Here is a 14,396-nt window from a genome sequence, read left to right on the forward strand (position 1 = left end):
AGGGGTGGCCAACGGTAACTCTCCAGATGTTTTTTTGCCTACAACTCCCATCAGCTCCAGCCATTGGCCACGTTGGCTGGGGCTGATGGGAGTTGTAGGCAAAAAAAAATCTGGAGAGCTACCGTTGGCCACCCCTGCCCTAACACGTCTGTACTTACTGCCCCTAACTGTCTCAGTCAGACTTGGGCCTACTCACCCTACCTCACAGGGTGGGGGGTCTCTCCCTGGCAGCAGCTCTCCCTCAGTTTTGCCTCCTAGGAAAAGACCGCCCACTTCCTGGGCTTGGCCTTTATATATTCTCTTCCCAGGCTCCACCCCTCTCTGGGCCTGTTTCCTTCCAAAACCCTTGCAACCCAATCAGAGGGACAGTGGGGATCTTCCCAGTACTCCTAAGCTGGCTTCCCTAGGGCCTGTAGGCCTCGCTAGGCCCAGGATCGTGACAATTCCCCCCTTAGTAGTCTCTTTTCTAAATGGAAAAGTCCCAGACTCTTTAGTCTTTCCTCAGAGGGAAGGAGCTCCAACCCCCTCCTCACTAGGGTTGCCAAGTCCAATTCAAGAAATATCTGGGGACTTTGGGGGTGTAGCCAGGAGACATTAGGGGTGGAGCCAAGATCAAGGCTGTGACAAGCATCATTGAACTCCAAAGGGAGTTCTGGCCCTCACATTTAAAGGGACGGCATATCTTTTCAATTCCTTCCTTCCATAGGAAATAATGAAGGATAGGGGCACCTTCTTTTGGGGCTCATAGAATTGGGCCCCCTGGTCCAAACATTTTGAAACTTGGGGGATAATTTGGGGAGAGGCACTAGATGCTATACTGAAAATTTGGTGCCTCTACCCCAATAAACAGCTCCCCCAGAGCCCCAGATACCCGTAGATCAATTCTCCATTATTTTCTAAGGGAATAAATCTCCATAGGGAATAATAGAGTTCCCAGCAGACATTTCCCTCCCCTCCCCCCGCTTTCTGACGACCCTGAAGCGGGGGGGGGAGGGTCTCCAAACCGGGGGATCCCCTGCCCCCACCTGGGGATTGGCAACCCTACTCCTCACCTTGGTTGCCTGACTCTCCTTTTTTCCAGCTCTGCAAAGCTCCGTTTTTGAGGATCCCACCCTTCTAATCCCATCGATTCCCATGAACTCAGAAGGGCGTAACTCTTGTGATCGGACTGTAAGCCAACGAAACGATTAAGAGCAGCTCGATAAAACCGATCTTCCTGCGGCGAAACCGTCCCTGTCTGAAATCCAAAGAGTCTCCCAGCTAAACCAGGGCCACGAAACATGGCGCAGACAGAAATCTGGAGACAACAGAGGAACGGAACTGGAGAAGATCGGCTCTCGTCTCGGTTCTGAGGACGTGTCAAAGGCCCAGCCCTGTTTCCTGATCTTGCGCAGTGGCGGAGGGCCAAAACAAAGGAGGCGCTGACAATCTGATTTCCTGCTTTTCATTTTTGCTAACTTCAAAGCTGCTGCCTGGGGCTGATTGGGAGATCGGCACGGAAGGAGAGGTGCTTAACCCTTTCCTCCTGCCAAGTTCCCCCTGTCTAAATCAGGGGTGCCAAACATGTGACCTGGGAGCTGAATCAGGCCCCTGGAGGGCTCCTATCAGGCCTCCGAGCAACTGTCTGCTGTCTGCTTCCTTCTCCCTCTCTCTCGCTTCCTTCTGCATCGCAGCTCGCTTTGCCAGGCTTGCTCAATCGCACAGGAGCTACAGAGCAAAACCTCTATTTTCTCCATTGGCTGAGGCCCCTCCCCTCCACAAGCCCCGCCCTCTCCTGGATCCACCCCCGTAATCTCCAGGTATTTTCCAACACAGCCCTGGCAACCAGTGGTCCGTCTAGTTCAGCCTCCTGTCTCACACAATGGCCAACCAGTTCCTCTGGAGGGCCAACAGCAGGGCACAGAGGCCGAGGCCTTCATAAGAACACAAGAAGAAGTCTGCTGGATCAGAGCAGTGGTCCATCAAGCCCAGCATCCTTTGTCACACAGTGGCCAACCAGCTCCTCTGAAGGGCCGACAACAGGACCTTCACCTGATGTTGCCTCCCGGCTCTAGGATTTGAGGATTAGTGCCTCTGAACCGAGAATTCCCCCTCAGTCACCAGGGCTAGTCGGCACTGTTATATATGAACATATGGACATATGAAGCTGCCTTCTACTGAATCAGACCCTCGGTTTATCAAAGTCAGTATTGTCTACTCAGAATGGCAGCGGCTCTCCGGGGTCTCAAGCTGAGGTTTTTCACGCCTATTTGCCTGGACCCATTTTAGATGGAGATGCTGGGATTGAACCTGGGACCTTCGTCTTACCAAGCAGATGCTCTGCCACTGAGCCACCGTCCCTCCAATATCAAAGTCAGTATTGGGCTCCTCAGACTGGCAGTGGCGCTCCAGGGTCTCAGGCAGAAGTCTTTCCTGTCACCCTGTGCCTGGACCTTTTAACTGGAGACATCAGGGATTGAACCAGGAACTTTCTGTGTGCCAAGCAGAGGCTCTACCACTCAGCCACAGCTTTTCTCTGGCTCTCCAGGGTCTCAAGCAGAGGTCTTCTGCATCACCTGGTCCCTTTTAAACTGGAGATGCTGGGGATTGAACCTGGGACCTTCTGCATGCCAAGCAGAGGCTCTACCACTGAGCCACAGACACTCTTCATGAAGCTCCAAGGTCTCAGGCAGAAGTCTTTCATATCACCTGCTACTGGACCCTTTAACTAGAGATGCTGGGGATTGAACCCGGGACCTTTTGCGTGCCAAGCAGAGGCTCTACCACTGAGCCGCACCCCCATGACCTCAATGAATCTATCTAATCTTTTGAAACCGCCTACCGCCCCGTGGCCATCACCGAATCCTCTGTCAGCGAATTCCACATTTTAACCAGTCGCTCAGTGTAATCCACCTTGAGTCCTCGTGAGAAAGGCAGATTAAAAGTGACATAAAGAAAAAATAAAGAAATAAATTTTTTTAAAAAATATTTCTTGTTGGAGCGTTTATTAAAAACGCACAGGCCTGTTCTTGCTGCCTCTAGAAGACAGCCCTGTAGTTTTGGGGTCAGCGCAAAGCATTGTGGGATTTTTTCTCCTCAGAAAGCCGTTTCCATTTTTTTCTCCTCAGAAAGCCTCTTGTGCGTTGCGGGGGAAGGGTTTGCATCCAGATGGGGAACGCATCGAACCGCAGTAGAAGATTTCGCTCTTTTCTCGGAGGCTTCCGAAAATAAAAAGGCATCTGTGAATGGTTGAAACCCATTAGCTGTCAGGATCTCTTGACACCTTCAGATTAAGTAACACTGATCAAACTTCCAGATATTCCATGCCAGGTTTCATGCCATTCCCCCAGGCCATACCACCTGCAAAACGCAAAGGCTAATTTCTTCACATCTCCGGTAGCGAAGCTGGAAAACCTGCTTTCCCCTTGCTTACGAGCCGATCCCTGCTTTCTTCCTCAAGTCAGTCCCTCACATTCTCAAATGGCTGGTGTGCTTGCCCTTTGAAAGCTATCTCTCTTTTGAGGTTTTCTCCCCCCTTCTGTGGCATCTGTGGTGTTCGTCATCGCACTAAATCAGCCTTTCCGTTTGATAGTTTGCGGTTGGTGCATACTCCAGATCAGAGGTTCGCAACCCCTGGACTGTGGACCGGTACCAGTCCGTGGCCTGTTAGCAACTGGGCTGTGAGTTGTATAATTATTTCATTATATATTACAATGTAGTAATAATAATAATAGTATCCTGCCCTCCACTCCAAATCTCAGTGTCTCAGAGTGGCTCACAATCGCCTTTACCTTCCTCCCCCACAACAGACACCCTGTGAGGTAGATGAAGGTATTGAATTTATATCCTGCCCTCCACTCCGAAGAGTCTCAGAGCGGCTCACAATCTCCTTTCCCTTCCTCCCCCACAACAGACACCCTGTGAGGTAGATGAAGATATTGGATTTATATCCCGCCCTCCACTCCGAAGAGTCTCAGAGCGGCTCACAATCTCCTTTCCCTTCCTCCCCCACAACAGACACCCGGTGAGGTAGATGAAGATATTGGATTTATATCCCGCCCTCCAATCCGAAGAGTCTCAGAGCGGCTCACAATCTCCTTTCCCTTCCTCCCCCACAACAGACACCCGGTGAGGTAGATGAAGATATTGGATTTATATCCCGCCCTCCAATCCGAAGAGTCTCAGAGCGGCTCACAATCTCCTTTCCCTTCCTCCCCCACAACAGACACCCTGTGAGGTAGATGAAGATATTGGATTTATATCCCGCCCTCCACTCCGAAGAGTCTCAGAGCGGCTCACAATCTCCTTTCCCCTCCCCCCCCCCACAACAGACACCCCGTGAGTTAGATGAAGATATTGGATTTATATCCCGCCCTCCACTCCGAAGAGTCTCAGAGCGGCTCACAGTCTCCTTTACTTTCCTCTCCCACAACATACACCCTGTGAGGTAGATGAAGGTATTGGATTTATATCCCGCTTTCCACTCCGAAGAGTCTCAGAGCGGCTCACAATCTCCTTTACCTTCCTCCCCCACAACAGACACCCTATGAGGTAGATGAAGATATTGGATTTATATCCCGCCCTCCATTCCGAACAGTCTCAGAGCGGCTCACAGTCTCCTTTACTTTCCTCCCCCACAACATACACCCTGTGAGGTAAATGAAGGTATTGGATTTATATCCCGCCCTCCACTCCGAAGAGTCTCAGAGTGGCTCACAATCTCCTTTCCCTTTCTCCCCCACAACAGACACCCTGTGAGGTAGATGAAGATATTGGATTTATATCCCGCCCTCCACTCCGAAGAGTCTCAGAGCCGCTCACAATCTTCTTTACCTTCCTCACACCTTGGTCTTGGCTCCACCCCAAAGTCTCCTGGCTCCACCCCCAAAGTCCCCAGATATTTCTTGAATTGGACTTGGCAACCTTACCCAGCACCTTACTACCTGGGTGCTCAAGTTATGTTGAATACTACCAGCCTATATATGGCTTTATGACTCATTGGCAATGACGTGGATCATGGATTTGATCTATAGATAATTTTGTAATTATGATATTGTTTAGCTTGGATGTGGTTGATTTAATCTTGCTGTAAAGTTTTTAATGTGGTAAGCCGGTCTGAGTCCGCTTGCGGGATAGGGCGGGGTATAAATCGAAAAAATTAAATTAAATGAGTGGAGCCCTGCTGGATCAGATGAGTGGTCCATCTAGCCCAGCCTCCTGTCTCATACGGTGGCCAACCAGTTCCTCTGGAGGGTCAACAACAGGGCAGAGAGGCCTCTGAGGCCTTCCCCTGAGAAGAACATCAGAAGAGTCCTGCTGGGTCAGACCAGGGAGGGTCCATCTAGTCCAGCCTCCTGTCTCACACAGTGGCCAACCAGTTCCTCTGGAGGGTCAACAACAGGGCAGAGAGGCTGAGACCTTCCCCTGAGAAGAACATCAGAAGAGCCCTGCTGGATCAGACCAGTGAGGGTCCACCTAGTCCAGCGTCCTGTCTCACACAGTGGCCAACCAGCCCCTCTGGAGGGCCAACAACAAGGCATAGAGGCCAAGGCCTTCCTGTGGTAAGAACCTCAGAAGAGCCCTGCTGGATCAGACCACTGGGCTATCTAGTCCAGAATCCTGTCCCACACTGTGGCCAACCAGTCCCTCTGGAGGGCCAACAACAGGGCACAAAGGCCGAGGTCTTCATAAGGACAGAAGAAGAACTGTGCTGGATCAGACCAGTGGCCTGTCCAGGGCTTTTTTTGTAGCAGGAACTCCTTTGCATATTAGGCCACACACCCCTGATGTAGCCAATCGTCTTGGAGCTTACAGTTGTCCCTGAACTAAGAGCCCTATACATCAGGGGTGTGTGGCCTAATATGCAAAGGAGTTCCTGCTACATAAAAAGCCTATGATCCATCTAGCCAGCATTCTGTCTTCCAAAGTGGCCAATCAGTTCCTCTGGAAGCCCAGCAACCAGGCACATAGGCCAAGGCCTTCCTAAGAACCTCAGAAGAGCCCTGCTGGATCAGACCAGTGAGGGTACATCTAGTCCAGCCTCCTGTCTCACACATTGGCCAACCAGTTCCTCTGGAGGTCCAATAACAGGGCAGAGAGGCTGAGGCCTTCTCCTGAGAAGAACATCAGAAGAGCCCTGCTGGATCAGACCAGTGAGGGTCCATCTAGTCCAGCCTCCTGTCTCACACAGTGGCCAGCCAGTTCCTCTGGAGGTTCAACAACAGGGCAGAGAGGCTGAGGCCTTCTCTCAGAGCTGTTCTCCGATAATGGCGTTATTAAAAGGTGAGAGGAGACAGGCTTTCTTGTAACACACAAAAACATTATTCAGCTATAGAAAGAGCTTCCTTGTGAGTTTTGTTGCTATCCAGGGAGTTCACATGAAGTGCGCCCAAAACGTTAAGGGAAACCACGGCCTTCATTTGGCATCACCTGAGCAAGGCTGTCAACCTACCAGAACCTTTTTGTGGAAAAAGCCCAGCGGGGACTCATTTGCATATTAGGCCACACCCCTGATGTCACCATCATTTCACACAGGGCTCTTTTGTAGAAAAAGCCCAGCAGGAACCAATTTGCATATTAGGCCACACACCCCTGATCCCATCATTGTTTCACTGGGCTCTTTTGTAGAAAAAGCCCAGCAGGAACTTATTTCCATATTAGGCCACACCCCTGATGCCATCATTGTTCCCCACTGGGCTCTTTTGTCGAAAAAGCCCAGCAGGAACTCATTTGCATATTAGGCCACACCCCGGATGCCATCACTGTCTCACACTGGGCTCTTTTTGTAGAAAAAGTCCAGCAGGTACTCATTTGCATAGTAGGCACATTCCCTGACACCAAGCCAGCTGTTCCTGTACAAAAAAAGCCCTGGATACCCCTTAAAAAAGGGATGCTGGGGTTTAGGGGTGCCATACCCCCAGTCCAGGCGGGGGACCCCCACTCACTGCTCCCATCATCTGCCTCTACTCAGAACGGCAGCAGGAGAAAACATTTCAAAATCTGTGATTTCATCTGCAGTGTCATGTCGTTTCCAATTAAAAAAAAAAGAGGAAGTGATGTAAGGTAGTTCTAGGAATCGCCAGAAACTCTATGGTTTCCTAGAGCTCCCTTATTTCATGTCCAGGATTTTTTAAAACCAGGAACGATGTGACGCTGTAGCCAGCATCCTCTCTACCCTCCCTCATATCCCTGTGTACACCTCTCCTGCTGGTTTCCGGGCAATCTTTCCGGGATTAGTCTATTTGTCTTTGTGGGGCTTTCTTTGTAGCAGGACCCTCTTTGAAAATTAGGCCACACACCCCTGATGTAGCCAATCCTCCTGGAGCTGAGAGTAGGCCCTGTACGAAGAGCCCTGGAAGCTCTTGGAGGATTGGCTACCTCAGGGGGTTGTGGCCTAATATGCAAAGGAGGTCCTGCTAGGCTTGCCAATCCCCAAGTCCCAGCGGGGGTTCTTCCGCTTTCCCAGGCTCCTTCCCGCCCCCAGTCAGGTGGCCGGTTGGGGGGAAGCCTCGCCCTCAGAGGACCATGTGCCTTTCCATCTTCGGAGGTTTCAGTCTCCGATTGAAAGGCTTCCTCCTGGGATTGGGTCTGTGTTACTTTGAAGAAGTTGGCAGCAACTCGTGAGTAGAGAGGCCAGTCCTTCACTTCAGAGTCGCCAGAAATGTCTGCTGAGCACTTCATTGTTCCCTATGTGGAGATCGATTCTCATAGGCTATAATGGGGAATTGATCTGGAGGTTTCGGGGGCTCCGGGGGAGCTGTTTTTTGAGGTAGAGGCACCACATTTTCAGTATCGTATCTAGTGCCTCTCCCCAAAGTACCCCCCCCCAAGTTTCCAAACGATGGGACCAGGGGGTCCAATTCTATGAGCCCCAAAAGAAGGCACCCCTATCCTTCATTAGAGCCAGTTTGGTGTAGTGGTTAAGTGTGCGGACTCTTATCTGGGAGAACCGGGTTTGATTCCCCACTCCTCCATTTGCACCTGCTAGCATGGCCTTGGGTCAGCCATTGCTCTGGCAGAGGTTGTCCTTGAAAGGGCAGCTGTTGTGAGAGCCCTCTCCAGCCCCACCCACCTCACAGGGTGTCTGTTGTGGGGGAGGAAGGTAAAGGAGATTGTGAGCCGCTCTGAGACTCTTCGGAGTGGAGGGCGGGATATAAATCCAATATCTTTTTCTTCTTCTTCTTCATTATTTCCTATGGAAGGAAGGCATTTAAAAAGGTGTGCTGTCCCTTTAAATGTGATGGCCAGACCTCTCTTCAGAGTTCAGTTATGCTTGTCACACCCTTGTCTCCTGGCTCCGCCTCCAATGTCTCCTGGCTCCACCCCAAAACTCCCCAGATATTTCTTGAATTGGACTTGGCAACCCTAGTTCCTGCTACCCCAAAAAGCGCACCCTGTTCAAAAGACGGAACTGTGGGTAGGGAAATGAGCCTTTGGTTTTCCTCCTTGGTGTCATGCCCCCAAAGGCACCCTTCATTCCCTAATGGGGATCTCCGACTTGGGCAGAATTCGATTCTAGCCGATCTGAAGCAAGCGGCTCACAAAAAAGGAAAGGGAACGATGAGGAAAACTCTATTAACGAATCAGTGTCTGGTGCTTCCCCCCTCCCCCCCACACACACACCCTGCAATAAAACATCCACCAGAACCAGGCCTGTGGTGTGTACAGTTTTAGGGGGGAGGGGAAATCCTTGCGAAGGAACCGCGCATAAAAGTGAAAAGCTCTCAGACTGGATGCCAATTTGCAACTCGAGGCAAGTGATCGTGCGACGAGCAAAACATCAAGGAGATGTCAGAGCGAGAAGCTGGAAATGACGTTCCGATAGCAGCCAGGAAAATGTAACTGGAGGGAATCTGCAACTTTCTCTCTCCCTGTTCCCCCCACATCGGCAAATGGAACTTTAATGTTTGTGAGAGGAAAGTCTTTTTTTTGGAAGAAGAGTTAAAACGGGCCAGGGAGGAAATGGCCGTCTCTGTTTGCAGGATCCCAGAGAATATAATGAGTTGCTTGTTGGGCTTCCTGGAACCTGTTAGCACCTTTTCACATGTGCTGTGTAAGAATGCAAGAGAAACCATGTAGGATCAGGGCCAGTGGCCCACATGCTCTGTGTCGCTCAGTGGCCAAAACTGAGGGGCCATCAGGAGATCCACAAGTGGGGCCAGAACTCCAGAAGCTCTCCCACTGTGGCTGCCCAAGCACCAAGAATCAGACCTGATCCATCAAGATCTGATGGACCAAGTCCTATGAGGAAAGGTTGAAGGAGCTGGGGATGTTTAGCCTGAAGAGGAGGCGGCTGAGAGGTGATAGGATCATCATCTTCAAGGACTTGAAGGGCTGTCCTATAGAGGATGAGGGGTCTGGAGACCAAGTCCTATGAGGAAAGGTTGAAGGAGCTTTAAAAAGGGTTCCAGAGGAGATCCGGGAAATTACAGGCCAGTCAGTCTGACTTCAATAGCGGGAAAGTTGGTAGAAACCATTATCAAGGACAGAATGAGTAGGCACATTGATGAACACGGGTTATTGAGGAAGACTCAGCATGAGTTCTGTAGGGGAAGATCTTGCCTCACTAACCTGTTACATTTCTTTGAGGGGGTGAACAAACATGTGGACAAAGGAGACCCGATAGATGTTGTTTACCTTGACTTCCAGAAAGCTTTTGATAAAGTTCCTCATCAAAGGCTCCTTAGAAAGCTTGAGAGTCATGGAGTAAAAGGACAGGTCCTCTTGTGGATCAAAAACTGGCTGAGTAATAGGAAGCAGAGAGTGAGTATAAATGGGCAGTCTTCGCAGTGGAGGACGGTAAGCAGTGGGGTGCCGCAGGGCTCGGTACTGGGTCCCATGCTCTTTAACTTGTTCATAAATGATTTAGAGTTGGGAGTGAGCAGTGAAGTGGCCAAATTTGCGGATGACACTAAATTGTTCAGGGTGGTGAGAACCAGGGAGGATTGTGAGGAACTCCAAAGGGATCTGTTGAGGCTGGGTGAGTGGGCGTCAACGTGGCAGATGAGGTTCAATGTGGCCAAGTGCAAAGTAATGCACATTGGGGCCAAGAATCCCAGCTACAAATACAAGTTGATGGGGAGTGAACTGGCAGAGACTGACCATGAGAGAGATCTTGGGGTCGTGGTAGATAATTCACTGAAAATGTCAAGACAGTGTGCGTTTGCAATAAAAAAGGCCAACACCATGCTGGGAATTATTAGGAAGGGAATTGAAAACAAATCTGCCAGTATCAAAGTGCCCCTGTATAAATCAATGGTGCGGTCTCATTTGGAGTACTGTGTGCAGTTCTGGTCGCCGCACCTCAAAAAGGATATTATAGCATTGGAGAAAGTTCAGAAAAGGGTAACTAGAATGATTAAAGGGCTGGAACACCTTCCCTATGAAGAAAGGTTGAAACGCTTACGGCTCTTTAGATTGGAGAAACGTCGACTGCGGGGTGACATGATAGAGGTTTACAAGATAATGCATGGGATGGAGAAAGTAGAGAAAGAAGTACTTTTCTCCCTTTCTCACAATGCAAGAACTCGTGGGCATTCGATGAAATTGCTGAGCAGACAGGTTAAAACGGATAAAAGGAAGTACTTCTTCACCCAAAGGGTGATTAACATGTGGAATTCACTGCCACAGGAGGTGGTGGCGGCCACAAGCATGGACACCTTCAAGAGGGGGTTAGATAAAAATATGGAGCAGAGGTTTCATCAGTGGCTATTAGCCACAGTATATATATATATATATATATATATATATATATATATATATATATATATATATATATATATATATATATATATTTTTTTTTTTCCACTGTGTGACACAGAGTGTTGAACTGGATGGGCCATTGGCCTGATCTAACATGGCTTCTCATATGTTCTTATGTTCTCCTCCACTTGCACCTGCTGGAATGGCCTTGGGTCAGCCATAGCTCTCCCGGAAGCTGCCCTTTCAAGGACAACTCCTACGAGCTGCCCATTTATACTCACTCTTCCACTTGCACCTGCTGGAATGGTCTTGGGTCAGCCATAGCTCTTGTAGAAGTTGTCCTTGAAAGGGCAGCATTTGCGAGAGCCAGTTTGGTGTAGTGGTTAAGTGTGCGGACTCTTATCTGGGAGAACCGGGTTTGATTCCCCACTCTTCCAGTTGCACCTGCTGGAATGGCCTTGGGTCAGCCATAGCTCTTGTAGAAGTTGTCCTTGAAAGGGCAGCTTCTGCGAGAGCCAGTTTGGTGTAGTGGTTAAGTGTGTGGACTCTTGTCTGGGAGAACCGGGTTTGATTCCCCACTCCTTCACTTGCACCTGCTAGCATGGCCTTGGGTCAGCCAGAGCTCTGGCAGAGGTTGTCCTTGAAAGGGCAGCTGCTGGGAGAGCCCACTCCAGCCCCACCCACCTCGCAGGGTGTCAGTTGTGGGGAAAGGAGATTCTAAACCACTCTGATTGAGAGAGAAGGGCAGGTATAAATCTGCGACCTTCTTCTTCTGTCCTAGGGTGTCTCTGTCTGAAAGGCAGACCGAGGAAGATACACAGTAATCTGTCTCATCTCAAAATGCTTGAAGCTGGGCCTCCACGAAACGCTCCGCGGTCTAGCCCGAGAGTCTGAGACGAGGCCGGTAACGATTTAAAGCAGCCGTATCTAACAAGGCTTCTTTAATCAGGGCCTCTCCGCAAGCTCTTATAAAGGCTAATCCCCTGTCTTAACGAGGCATTTGCTGTCTCTTGTCACCTGTCGGGTCACCTCGTCCTCCCTTCCAGCGGCATAGCTAGCGAGACGAGACATGCAACGGTAGCGTGTAAAAGCAGGTAGGCTTCACCTTTCCAAGAATTCGGTCCGCCTCTTCGGGCTCTGCGAGATGAAAAGAAGAAGTGAGACAACTGTGACAGGCAGCAAATGTGGGAACTTCCAGAGTTCACCTTTCACGTAGACTCTGTGATGGAGCAAGCAGGAGGGGCAGGGGCTCATTGGGGGGAGCATGCGCTTGACATGCAGAAGGACCCCGGTGCCGTCCCCTGGCACTTCCCGTTCAAAAAGGACCAGCTAGGTAGGAGGTGATGGGAAAGACCTCTCCCTGAGATCCTCGATCAGGGGTGTCAAACATGTGGTCTAGGGGGGCGAATCAGGCCTCTGGAGGGCTCCTTTCAGGACCCTGAGCAACTGGCTGTCATCTGCTTCCTTCTCCCTATGTTTTGCTTCCTTCTGCATCCCAGCTTGCTTTGCCAGGCTTGCTCAATCGCACAGGAGCTACAGAGCAAAACCTCTCTTTTCTCCATCGGCTGAGGCTCCTCCCTTGGGGAGGAAGAGGGGGAGGTGGAGCTTGTTTTCCCAGGTTCTCACAATCACACAGCAGAGCTACTGAGCCAAGCCTCTTTTCCTTCTATTGGCTGAGGCTCCTCCCCCCCCCCACCGGTCCCCTGGGGAAGGAAGGAAAGAGCCAGAGCCAGTTTGGTGTAGTGGTTAAGTGTGCGGACTCTTATCTGGGAGAACCGGGTTTGATTCCCCACTCCTCCACCTGCACCTACTGGAATGGCCTTGGGTCAGCCATAGCTCTGGCAGAGGTTGTCCTTGAAAGGGCAGCTGCTGTGAGAGCCCTCTCCAGCCCCACCCACCTCACAGGGTGTTTGTTGTGGGGGAGGAAGGTAAAGGAGATTGTGAGCCGCTCTGAGACTCTTCGGAGTGGCGGGTGGGATATAAATCCAGTATCTTCATCTACCTCACAGAGTGTCTGTTGTGGGGGAGGAAGGTAAAGGAGATTGTGAGCTGCTCTGAGACTCTTCGGAGTGGAGGGCGGGATATAAATCCAATATCTTCATCTACCTCACAGGGTGTCTGTTGTGGGGGAGGAAGGTAAAGGAGATTGTAAGCCGCTCTGAGACTCTTTGGAGTGGAGGGTGGGATATAAATCCAATATCTTCATCTACCTCACAGGGTGTCTGTTGTGGGGGAGGAAGGTAAAGGAGATTGTGAGCCGCTCTGAGACTCTTCGGAGTGGAGGGCGGGATATAAATCCAATATCTTCAACTACCTCACAGGGGGTCTGTTGTGGGGGGGGGGAAGGGAAAGGATATTGTCAGCTGCTCTGAGACTCTTCGGAGTGGAGGGCGGGATATAAATCCAATATCTTCTTCTTCTTCTTTTGCCCAGTTCCCTGGATCCCATGGGAGAAATACAAAGAAAGCATCTTTAAGAGCAACGACTGCCAATGTTTTAAGCGTGTTTTTAAGTTTTTTTAAAAAACATTTCTTTAATTGTTTTTGTGTCCTTGATAAAGATTATCTCTGCTACCTAATCTTAAATAGGTACACACATGGGCTGGCCTAACACGGCTCAGCCCAACCCGACATAGTCCAGCCCAGCAAGGTCTCATTTATGTCCGATCCGGCCCTCATAACAAATGCGTTCGACACCCTTGCTCTGGAGAGCACACACACTGTGGCTAATAGCCACTGACGGACCTCTGCTCCATATTTTTAGCTAAACCCCTCTTGAAGCTGGCTATGCTTGCGGCCGCCACCACCTCCTGTGGCAGTGAATTCCACATGTTAGTCACCCTTTGGGTGAAGAAGGACTTCCTTTTATCCGTTCTAACCCGACTGCTCAGCAATTTCATCGAATGCCCACGAGTTCTTGTATTGTGAGAAAGGGAGAAAAGGAATTCTTTCTCCACTTTCGCCATCTTCTTCTAACAAAGAATATCTGTCGCTCCTCCAAATACCGTCACAGGCTCTTTGTTTTCATAAACACTCCGCTCAGTTACGGATATTCTTTTTCATCCTTTTTCTTTCAGATGAGAAAATAGAGTCTTTTTAAAATAAATATATAAATAAATAAAACATGCTCCCATGATATTCGGAACAAGAATCACTTCACGTTCCGCCATCGCAAGCAGGTTCTGTTTTCCATCTAGCCTCTCCGTCGACTCTCCCTGACTCAATCGGTTGTATAACACCCCTGGATCCAGGCCCAGAAACTGTGTGGTTTCTGGAAAGGAGAGAGAGAGAGAGAAAGAGAGAGAAAAAGAGCATTTACACACACGCCTAATCACTTTGATGCCAGCCAATTCCGCCGAAATGTAGGTGGCCAAAACCAGCTGGCTGATTCCCTGTTGCAGATTTCCAAAAAAACAATTTGACAGTGTGTGTGTGCGTATGTGTATATATAAATTCTGCGTCACTCTCGAGGACTCCAAGTAGTGACAGGGAAAGGGTATGTCAACACCCCCTTAGCTGCTAATACCTCTTTGTGATAATAAGGGGTCTTGCCTCGCCAGAAATAGCAGACTGCCAGAAACCAGCGTTTCAAAAAGGGGGCAGGTTAGATTGTTGGGTGTCTTTTCTTTTCTTGTTTTGGCTTTTGCGAAGGATACAGGAGGTGAAATTCTTTTTTTTAGAAGAAAGAGAGAGACAGAGAGAGAGAAACAGAGAGAG

Source organism: Heteronotia binoei, chromosome 3, assembly GCF_032191835.1.
Source record: "Heteronotia binoei isolate CCM8104 ecotype False Entrance Well chromosome 3, APGP_CSIRO_Hbin_v1, whole genome shotgun sequence".
In the NCBI taxonomy this organism is placed as follows: domain Eukaryota; kingdom Metazoa; phylum Chordata; class Lepidosauria; order Squamata; family Gekkonidae; genus Heteronotia; species Heteronotia binoei.